The sequence below is a fragment of the Spermophilus citellus genome, assembly GCF_964194105.1.
Source record: "Spermophilus citellus genome assembly, chromosome: 4".
NCBI classification, from domain to species: domain Eukaryota; kingdom Metazoa; phylum Chordata; class Mammalia; order Rodentia; family Sciuridae; genus Spermophilus; species Spermophilus citellus.
The window spans coordinates 55223106-55234882 of record NC_138185.1 but is presented as its reverse complement, the minus strand read 5'-3'; positions in this window follow the sequence as shown (position 1 = coordinate 55234882).

Genomic DNA, 11777 nt, shown 5'->3' with positions numbered 1-11777 from the left:
TATCCAAGGGAATTGAAAACACATGTTCACACGAGAATGTGTACATGAATCGTCACAGCAGCATTACCCATAAGTCAAAACACAGCAACAACTCAGATGTCCATCAACTGATGAATGTATAAGCAAAATGTGATAAATCCACAGAATAGAGTATTATTTCGCCATAAAGGTCTGAAGTACTGATATGCTAAAATAGAAATGAATCTTGAAAACATTAATGAAATGTTATTGAAAAAGAAGTGGGGGAAAATGACTCAAAAGACAAAAGGTAGTGGGTGATTCCATTTATATGAAGTATTTAGAATGGATATACCCAGAGAGGCATCGAGGAGATTAGTGGTTGGGAGAGTCTGGAAGAAGTGTGGAAGGGGAAATGACTTCTTACAGTGAGAGGATTTTGTGGGGGAAGGTGATGAAACTGTTCTGGAACTAGATAGTGGTGATGGTTACACAATGCAGGGAATATATTCAAAACCCCTGGATTTTATCCTTTGAAACAGTTTTATGCTATTTGAGTGATATCTCAAATACTTGGAATCCCATCTAGGATCCACGCTGCATTCACTTGTCATGTCTCTTTAGTCTCCTTTAATTTAGAACCGACCTTCCCCTCCCTCTCACCCTCTCTCCCTATTTTTGTGACGTTGACATTTTTGAAGAGTCTAGGCAGATGTTTTGTGAACTGCTCCATAGTCTAGATTTGGCTTATAATTATGTTTAGATCCAGGCTGAGCAGTTTCGGGAGAAGAAAATATAATTTTTTTGTAGTGACCTTGTAGCCAGTGATCTTGATGAATTCTTCCAGTAACTTTAACATTTTTACCTGTTTTTATTATTACTGTTTTTTGTGCTACTGGGGATTAAACCCAGGACATTACTAGGTCCTAACATATAGAAATTCATCCATAACTCTATTCACTGAGCTACATCGCTGGCCCTTTTTTTATTTTGTTGCCCAGGCTGGCCTGGAACTTGTGATCCCCCTTCCTCAGCCTCTGTAGTAGCTAGAATTATATGAGACACAAGGTCTGTATTATATTTGTTCGTTTTCTTTTATGAATGCAATTAGGTTGTCATTGACAGTTTTACATCTTCCTTATTTGCTTTCTTATTCCATGAGCCATTGCCCAAACCTTCTAACAGTGACTCTAGGTAGCCATTAGTCTGTTTTCTGTCTCTGTTATTTCATCATTTCAAGAGTATTGGGCTGGGGGTGCGGCATGTAACTCTGTAGGTACAACACCTGCTTGGCATATACAAGATCCTGGTTCAATCTGCACCACTGCCAAAAAAAAAAAAAAGTTATGTATGGAATCATTATTATATGTGTATTATATGTGGAATCAAATTTATTTTTATATCCAGGATATTTCCTGTGAGATCCATCCAAGTTATTGTGTGTTAATATCTATCTGATTTTTAGAATCAAATTGCTTATATTCATTTAAGAATTAATATCTTCCAGTATTGAGTATTCTGGGCTTGGGGTATAGCTCAGTGGTAGAGTGTGTGCTTAGCACATACAAGGCCCTGGGTTCAATCTCCAGCATACATATAAAACAGGATTTTAATCTGTGAATATAACATTTAATTTATATCTTGAAGTTTTTTTTTAAATGTTAATAGACATGTAATTTTCTCCATTAATGAGCTACAGAACTGACTTTATTCCTTCTTTTCCTATAATTGCAAAGATTTTATGTAGGATTAGTGTTATTTCTTTCTTTTGTTCTTTCTTTTTACGTGGTGCTGAGGATCGAACCCAGTGTCTCACACATGTGAGGTAAGCGCTCAAGCACTGAGCTACAACCCCAGCCCTGGATTAGTATTATTTCTTAAGTGTTTGGAAGAATTCATTGGCGAAAACTGTCTGCATAAATTCTTTGTGGGTAGATCTCTAATTAGAATATCCTCTTCACTGGTAATACGTCTTCTCAGTACTCTTTAAGTATCTTTAGTTTTTAATTTTTGGAAGGATATTTTCTCTAGAAGGATGTTTTCTCTAAAATTCTAGGTTGGCAGCTCTTTCAAGATGCCATTTCTTCATTTTCTGGCTTCCATTATTTCTATTTTAAAGACCATTATCACTCTTTTTAAAAAAAATATATTTTTCAATGTAGGTGGACATTTATTTTATTTATTTTTATGTGTTTTCTATCACTGGTAGTAAATTTATTTATTTAACCTTTATTTTTATGTGGTGCTGAGGACTGAACCCAGGGCTTTGCACATGCTAGGCAAGTGCTCTATTGCTGAGCCGCAACCCCAGCCCCTATTTACTTATTTTTGTGTGGTCCAGAGGATCAAACCCAGTATCTCACACATGCTAGGGAAGCACTCTACCATCGAGCCACAACCCCAGCCCCCATTATCACTCTTAATGCTGCTCCTTGGAAGATTTTTTTTTATGAATTTTTTTTCATCAGCTCACTGTGATGTGCCTACATAAGATACTTATTTTTTTCAGTTTTAGTTTTTTAAATAGGAAAGTTATGTTTGTCATTAAGTACAATTTTTCTTTTAGTTATACATGACAGTATAATGTATTTTGACATATATACATAGAGTATAACTTCCCATTTTTGTGGTTGCACATGATATGGAGTTATACTGGTCATGTATTCATATATGAACATAGCAAAGTTATGTCTGATTCATTCTGTCTTTCCTATTCCCATTCTCCCTCCCTTTCCCCCACTCTACCCTGTCCAATCTAGTGAAACTCCACTCCTGCCTCCTCCCACCTAATGTGTGAGTCGGCATCCACATATCAGAGAGAACATTCGACCCTTGTTTTTTTGGGATTGGCTTATTTCATTTAGCAGGATAGTCTCCAATTCCATCCATATACTGGTAAATGCATAATTTCATTTTTCTTTAAGGTTGAGTAATACCCCCTTGTGTATATGTACCACATTTTCTTCATCCATTCATCTGTTGAAGGGCAACTAGGTTGGTTCTATAGCTTAGCTATTGGGAATTGAGTTGCTATTAACATTGATGTGTCTATATATATTGTGTCACTATAGTATGCTGATTTTAAGTCCTTTGGGTATATACCGAGGAGTGGGATAACTGGGTCAAATGGTGGTTCCAAGTTTTCTGAGGAATTTCCATACTGCTTTCCAGAGTGGTTGCATCAATTTTCAGTCCCATCAGCTAATGTATGAGTGTGAGGTGCTTATTTTTATTCTTCTTGTAGATTATAGTGCTGCTCAAATCTGTGGTTTGATATATCAATTTTTGAAAATTCTTTCTTTTTCTGTAGTACTTTGGCCCCCCTCTTTTCTCCTTTCTTTCTGTGACTCCTAATTACAAATATGCCAGCTATTTTCCCTAGATACCACTTAAATTCCTTTTTCTATTTTTAAACTTTTGTCTTCCTATGCCTTCGTGTATATATTTTCTTTGATCTTCCTCTCAGTTCACAAATTTTTTTCTTCAGTGACTTCAAATTCCTGTTAAACCCATCTGTTGAGTTCAAAATTTTAATTATTTTTCTAAGTAGCAGAATTTCTAGTTTGAACTTCTTTATACTTTATAATTCTGTTTTTGAAATCTTGTATTTCTTGAACCAATTAACCTTAGCCATGATGAGGTCTGTTTCTGTTAACTTCAGATCCTTGGATGTTCTCTATGTCTATTTCTACTATTTATCAGTCCTCCTGAGTTTTACCAACAAATTTTCCTTTGCGATGCTTGGCTATTTTTAATCTAATGCTGGACATTGTATATCAAAAAAGTTAAGCAATTGAAGTTCTGGATTATGATATCTACAATCTAAGAAGAGTGCGTTTCCTGTGGGCAGCTAGACTGGAGGCACTAGCTTTCTCCGGTCATTTTAATGTAATCAGGGGTTAACATGATTTTAATGTGGGCTTCAATTCCTTTGAGGGTCATTTTCCTCAGTATCATATGGTGAGAATGACTTCAAATTCTGGACTAACTTCTCTGGGATTCCCTTTCTCTCCTTTACTTTCTCACTGGCTTGTTCACTTTCCAGTGATGTCAACATTTCCTGCTCTCAGGAGGAGAGATCATCTGGTCCAGAGCCTATCTCGGGGCAGTTTATTTCTTCATATGTTTTGTGACTTATGATTATGAAGTCATGTTCCTTATAACTAGCTGAGAAATCTTTAAGGCCTTGGCTTAAACCTTTCAAAGAGAATCTATATTTGCTTTTGCTAGGTACCAGGAAGCACTACCGACTTCAAACCAATATTTCTACTCCCAGGGGGAATTTCTGCAATTTTACTGGGGGAAGGGGCAGGACTCTGGCCCCCTTCCCATTGAATATGGGTGGGAGGCTAAGGATTTCTTTATCCTTCCTGAATCAAATCCAGGGGCTCACACATGTGAAGTGAGTGCAATACCATGGAGTTAAAACCCCAGCTCTACAGATTCCTTAAGGGAAATGTTTTACTTTTCTTCTGTGTTTACCCACTGAAGGTGTTAGCCTTTGTTTTGGATCCCTAGATTTATGCAGAGGCCTCTGATCAGGACTCTTTCCCAAAACAGACCCCATTCTTTTTTTTTTTAATTTGTTGGTTATGTTTAGTTATACATGACAGCAGTATATTTTGATACAATTTTATATCAATCTATTTTGATATAATTATACAAGCATGAAATATATCTTATTCTAGTTAGGATCCCATTTTTATGGACATACATAATGGTGGGGTTCACTGTATTGTTTTCAGATATATACATGGAAAAATTATATCAGATTCATTCTATTGTTTTTCCTTTTTCTATCCCCCCTCTCTTTCGTCCATGCCTCATTGTCTAATCTACTGAAGTTCTATTCTTCTCCTCTCCACCTTACTGTGGGTTAGCTTCCACATATCAGAGAAAACATATGACCTTTGGCTTTTGGGGACTAGCTTATTTCACTTAACCTGACAGTCTCCAGATCCATTCATTTGTTGGCAGTTATCATAGTCATTCTTCTTTATGGCTGAGTTATACTCCATTGAGTATATATACCACATTTTCTTCATCCTTTCATCTGTTAAAGGGCACCTTGGTTTGTTCCATAGCTTAGCCATTGTGAACTGATCTGCTATAAACATTGATGTGGCTGCATCACTGTAGTGATTTTAAATTCTCCAAAGTAAATCCTCTTCTTACTTCTTTATCTTTTGTGCTCAGCAGAACTCAGTGAATCTGTGGCTCTGGGCTATTAGAAATTAGCAGATATCTTCAGGACAAAAGTCAGCACATTCCTTTAGAATTTTGATTTTAATGTGATTTCTGCCTTCTGATTATTTTCCTTATTGTATGGCTGTCTCAGTAGAATTTTAAATGTGTGTGCATACATATCTATTTACAGGTATATAAAATTCTTTAACATTTTTTATACATAATCTGGGAGGGATTTTTGAGCAGATAGTCTGCCTTTTCGCCACATGAATCACACTGTTAACTTAATCATTACTTACAATTAATAAAGTAAAATTTAAAACAAATTTAAAAGCTGATATAAATTTCTCTTCCTTCCCTCTGTTATATTCAGTAATTAGCATTTTGGGGGGAGCTCTGAGAGCAATCAGTAGATCTGGGTTTGCCTTCCAACTCGGCCATCAAGAGTTGAATCACTCCATGTAAGCTACCAATGTTTCCCATCCTTAGTTTTTTCTTTTGTGAAATGGGGAATATAAGCCACTAGTTTTAGGGAGCTTTGAGGAATAAATCAAATTACTGAAGTGTGAACTCCTCAAATCTATCGTGTTGAGTACTATGTGTGAGGCAGTTTTCTGAGTGCTAGAGATACAACAGTGAACAAAACAGACAAAAATTGTGTGGTGGAGTGCATGTGCACATGTTTGGTAACAGACAATAAAATAAAAAGTAAAATATGCAATATTTTGGATAGCAAGTGCTACAGCAAACAATAAGGCAGAGGAAGTAAAGGAGGTAAGAATGTGTGTGGGATTGCACACTCATCATCTCTGTATCCTTAACAACTAGCACATGACCTGGCACAGAACAGCAGTTCAATAAATGTTTGGATGAATTAATAGCTCATAAGACACCTATTAAAATGTGTGGCAAATAACAGAATGGATGGTTTTTTAGAATGGGTTGCTACTGGAAACGATGTTCATGTCCATGTCTATTTAATGGGGGCAGATTCAGGGCACCCTTAGAGACTCACAAAGTGGTGTTTGGCTCAGAAGTTATCCAGATGAAAACTGGCATAGAAATCCAACTCTCCTTCCTCTCCAATCGTGCAAGTATGTTGATGAGCCCCACTCAGCTTTGTGGTGGCATTGTCCTGCTTGGGCCACCAGCCGGTGGGACAGAGCTGACATCTTGGTTGGGCATTCTCTTTCCCTTGGGATACGCGGGAAACCTCAGGTCCAGTGTGAGTGCAGCAGATGATCTGTTTGTAGCTCCAGGATACTGAGTAGGCGGGAGCGAGGCTGTGCTGCGGGGCGGAGTGCGCAAGTGAGGGCGCCCGGCCAGCAGGGGGCACTGTGGCGTTGCCATTAGTCCAGCGGCCAAGCGCTACTAGCCCTAGATCACAGAATGGTGAGCACCGGAGATTGGTTTTAAATTCGGGTCTTTTTTACACCAAGGGTGATTTTCCCACTGTCCATGGTTCATATTCTTCGAATCCAGGATGCACCTTCTAACTCAGCCCAGGTTTTCTGGATTTTGCTCCTCTCTTCTTGGGGTCTCAGCTTTAACCTGAAGATGTTAAAGAATACACTTGGGGCCTCCGATTACATGGGTATCCCCAAGGCACAGGCTGGTCAGAGCCTTGCAGGGCAGCAAACCCAGGAGGCTGTGTTTGCAGGCTGCAGGTTGCAGCTGGAGCTGTAGAGGAAGTTAAGGGTGCCAGCTCCCAACATCTCCCTACGGGGTCTGAAGTCCCCCACTGTGGAAGACAGAGTAATGGGCCCCAAAGATGTATTCCCCAGAACCTGTGGAAATGCTATGGTACAGGGCAAAGGGGAATTAGAGTTGCAGATGGAATTAAGGTTACTAATCATGTTGGAATAAGATTATCCTGAATAATTCAGGTGGGCCAAATGGAATCACAAGTGTCCTTATAAGTGAGGGTGGGGAATGGGGGATAGAGATAGGGAGTTTAGCACAAGGAGGTCTCAGCTCAGTTTTGCTAACTTTAAGGATGGAAGAAGGGACCATGAGCCAAGGAATGAGAACATCCTCTAGAAGCTGGGAGAGGCCAGGGAAGGGATGCTGCCCAGAGCCTCCAGGGAGGAATGCAGTCTTGCCACACCTGGGTCTACAGTAGAGACCCATTTTTGTCTTCTGACTTTCAGAACTGTAAGCTCATATGTTGTGTTGTTTTAAACAACCAAGTTTTTGGTAAATTATTAGAGCCACCCTAGGAAAGTAATTCACCACCTTGGGCCTTATATCCAGAGGTCTCAGCTTTGGGGCCTGTTCATGATCTATCTGCCCCTCAGAATTTTGATGCTACTAATCAATTTGGGATAAGGAGATGATCCAGGTGGGCCCAATGTTCTTGAGCATCCTAAAAGTGGAAGAGAAAGGCAAGAGAGAGGGGGGTGGGAGGGAGAGAGAAGTGGTGCTGGGTGTAGGGTTCCTAAAGGGAATCAGAAACCGTTCTTCCCTTGTAGAAGTCCTTTTAGGGGTTACCTGGAAAAGGGGCCTTCTGATTCAGGGCCTGCTCATATTCACTATTGCCTGGGTGTCATAAGGTGGGTGAGAGGAGGTGACAAGGTTCCAGGGGTGGTGGCTAGAGCAGGAGCAGGCAGGCCCTGGGAAAGTGAACCAGCAGGTGCTTGAAAACCATGGTTCCCCAAGCTGCCTGGGAGCAGTGGGGTGTGTGTGAAGGGCAGTGGGATGAGGTTGGCAAGATCTGGCTGAACTGGACAGAACAGAGCAGAAACTCTGAGAGCCACAGCTTTGGTTGGGCTGCTCTGTAGGGGAACTGCCTCCTGGGTGAACCAGCCCAATAACACAGGATACAAAGTCACACCAAGCTATGTTCCTCTGAGCAAGAGACACTTCATCTGTATCTTCTCTCTCTCGTTCTTTGTCAGTCTACTTAAAGGTTTTCAATTTTGTTGATCTTTATATAGAATCAACACTAGCCACGTGCAGTGGCACACACCTGTAATCCCAGCAATTTGGGAGGATTAGTTAGGAGGTTTGTAAAATTGAGACCAGCCTCAGTGTAAGCCCCTGAGCAGTGTAGTGAGACCCTTTCTCAAAATAAAAAGGGCTGGGAATGTAGCTTGATGGCAAGGCACCCCGGTTTCAATCCCCAGTAGCCCGCCCCCCCCAAAAAAAATCAATTCTTGGTTTCATTGACTCTATTTTTTTCCTATTGTCTATTTTATCGTCACTCTAATCTTTACAGTCATCTTCCTTATGCTACTTTTGGGTTTAGTTTGCTGTCTTCTAGTTCCTTAAGGTGTAAGTTATGCTCTTGATTTGAGATTTTTCTTGTTATCTATTTATTTTTAATGGATAAATAAAAGCATAAAAATTGTACATATTTGTGAGGGTGCTAAATAATGCTTCAATATATGGAATAATGTTTAAATCTGAGCAAACCTGTCTCCTCTTTTTATTATTTTTTATGCTGAAAACATTCAAAATAATTTCTTGTAGCTTTTCAAAATTATTATTATTACATTATTGTTGTCTGTTGTCATCCTACTGTGCAATATCACTCCAGAACCTCTTACTCCTGTCTGTCACTTAGTATCCATTGGTCAACCTTCCTTCTCTCTCATTTTCTCTCACTCTTCCAGCCACTGGTAACCACTATTCTATCCCCTATTTCTATAAGATCAACTTTTTAAGATTGCAAATATAAGTGAGATTATTTGGTACTTGCTTTTCTGTGCCTGACTTACTTTACTAAACATAATGATTTCCAGTGCCATCCACGTCATCACAAATTACATTTCATTCTTTTTTTTTTTTTTTATAGCTGAGTGGTCTTCCATTATTTATATGCACAACATTTTCTCCGTCCACTCACCAGTTGACAGACACTTAGGTTGTCTCCATTTCTTGGCTATTGGAAATAGTGCTGCAATGGACATGGGCGTGCAGGTGTTTCTTTGACATGTTGATTTCATTTCCTTTGGATGTATACCCAGTAGTGGGATTGCTAGATTACCAGGAAGTTCTACTTTAAAAATTTTGAGGAATCTTCCTACTACTTTCCATAATGGTTCTACTAATTTACATACCTACTAATAGTGTGAAAGTGTGCATTCTCTCCACCTCCTCACCAGCACTTGTCTTTTTTTTTTTTTTTGGATATCATATTACTTCAGTAATAATGATTATATCTCATATAGAGTTTTAATATTCATCTGCCTGATGACTGATGTTGGACATTTTTTTCCACATACCTGCTAGCTATTTGTATGTCATCTTTTGAGAAATGTCTATTTAGGTATACTGCCCATTTTTAATTGATATATATGTTGCTATTGAAGTTTTTTAAAGTTCCTTAAATACTGTAGCTATTAACCCCCTATCAGATGTATAGTTTGCAAATATTTTCTCCCATTCTGCAGAGTCTTTTTACTTTGTTGGGTGTTACCTTTGCTGTGTATAAGAGTTTGACCTTGGCTGTGCATAAGGGTTTGAAGTAATCCCATTTGTCTATTTTTGCTTTTGTTTCCTATGCTTTTAGGGCATCAAATATAATCCTTGCCTAGTCCAAAGTCCTGCACTGTTTACCTTATGTTTCTTCTAGAAGTTTTGTAGTTTTGGGTCTTACACTTACATATTTAATCCATTTTGAATTGATTTTTTGTAACTGGTGAGAGACGGTGGTTCAGTTTCATTCTTCTAAATGTGGACATCTGGCACCATTTATTGAAAACACTGTCCTTTCTCCAGGTCCTTTCTCAGCACCTTGATTGAAAAAGCAGTTGGCTGTAGACATGTGGGTTCGCCTTTTAGGCTTTCTATTCTGTTCCCTTAGTCTGTGTGTCTGTCTTCATGCCCAACCAACCATGCTGGTTTGAGTTCTGCAGCTTGGTAGGAAATCTGGAAGCCAGGAACACAATACTTCCTGCTTTGTTCTTTTTGCTCATGATTGCTCTGGCGATTTGGGGTTTTTCATAGTTCCATCCAGATTTTAGGATTGTGTTTCTAGTTCTGAGAAGTATGTCATTGGTATTTTGATGGGAGTTGCATTAATTTGTTACCCAAATCTGATAGCTTTGGGTAATGTGGACATTTTAGCATTTCAGTCCATGAGCACAGCACAGGTGTTGAGGTATGTTTCCTCTACACTCATCTTGTTCAGAGATTTTAACATGAACGGATGTTGAATTTTATCAAAATCCTTTTCTTTTCTGATGAGGTGACTGTATGCTTTTGTTCTTCATTCTGTGGATGTAGTATATCACATTTATTGATTTGAGGATATTGAACCCATCCTTACATCCCTGGCATGAATTCCACTTGATCATGGTGAATAATTTTTTTAATGTGTTGTTAGATCAATTTGCTAGTATTTTGTTGAAGATTTTTTTATATCTATGTTCATCAAGGACATTGGCTTATCGCTTTATTTTTTTTCTTTGTATCATTATCTGGTTTTGGTATCCAGATACTGCTTGTCCCATAAATATTAACAGCTATAGATTTCTCTTTGAGCAATGCTTTTGCTGCATCCATAAGGCTTTGTTTTCATTTTCTTTTGTCTCTAAGCATTTTATAATTTTCTTTGTGATTTCTTCTTTAACTCATTTGTTTAGAATTATACTTAATTTGCACGTATTTGTGAATTTTCCAGTTTTCCTTTTGTTATTGATGTCTATGTTCATCTGGTTGTAGTTAAAGAAGACACTTTGTATGATATTGATCTTTTAAAATCTGAGACTTGTTTTGTGGCCTACTAAATATAGATTTTATACTGAAAAACGTTCTGTGAGCACTTGGGAAGAATTTGTCTTCTTTGGTTGGGACAGAATTTAGGTCTAGTTGGCTTGTGGTGTTGTCCCAGTATTCCATTTTCTTCCCTCTGTCTGTTCTATCTTGTCAAAAGTGGGGTACTGAAGTCTCCAACTATTATTGTAGAACTGGATATTTTTTTCCATCATGTGTTTTACACCTTCATTAATGATTGGGAGGTGGAGAAAGTAGCACATAAGTGAAGTTTTCCAATGCTGACATTGGAAAATTAGATAGTTAGTTACAAGGAGTTTAAAGCAAGGGAGAATAGATGGGTAGGAAATGGGAAGTCAACACCATTCTTAACAAATAATGAGAAAATGTGTCATGGGGAATTCATCTATGGGAATTTTATATGCCTTATATGAGAGTGGGTCCCTCCACAGTATTTGTTTCCAGACAGGTGCTGCCAGGTATCACCAGCTTGGGGCTGTTTTTTCCTACTCAAGTTCTGACTTGGAGTTTCCTGGGCCATGTATGTCATATACAACCAAATGTGATCTCATGATTATAGGCCTAAAATGACAGATTTCTAAGGAAAATAATTTTTTTCCCACTCTGAGCTCAGGCCAAGCCCCAAATCCCTGACATAACTACCAGTGGATGAATTTTTTTCTGTTTGACCATTTTACTAAGGGTAGATCCAGCCTTTCAAGGGCCCCAGATTTCTATAGCTTTTTTTTTATGGGGGCTTGCAAGGTCTAATGCCTTCTCTCCTGGTCCCCCACAGTATTAAAACCCTAGATTCTGAGAGAATACCAGTCCTTCCAAAACAGCCCAGGTGAAGAGAGGTTGAGGAGCTCATATAATTGTAGATCTTATTGTTGGTTCCCTTTTCATCTTCTGAC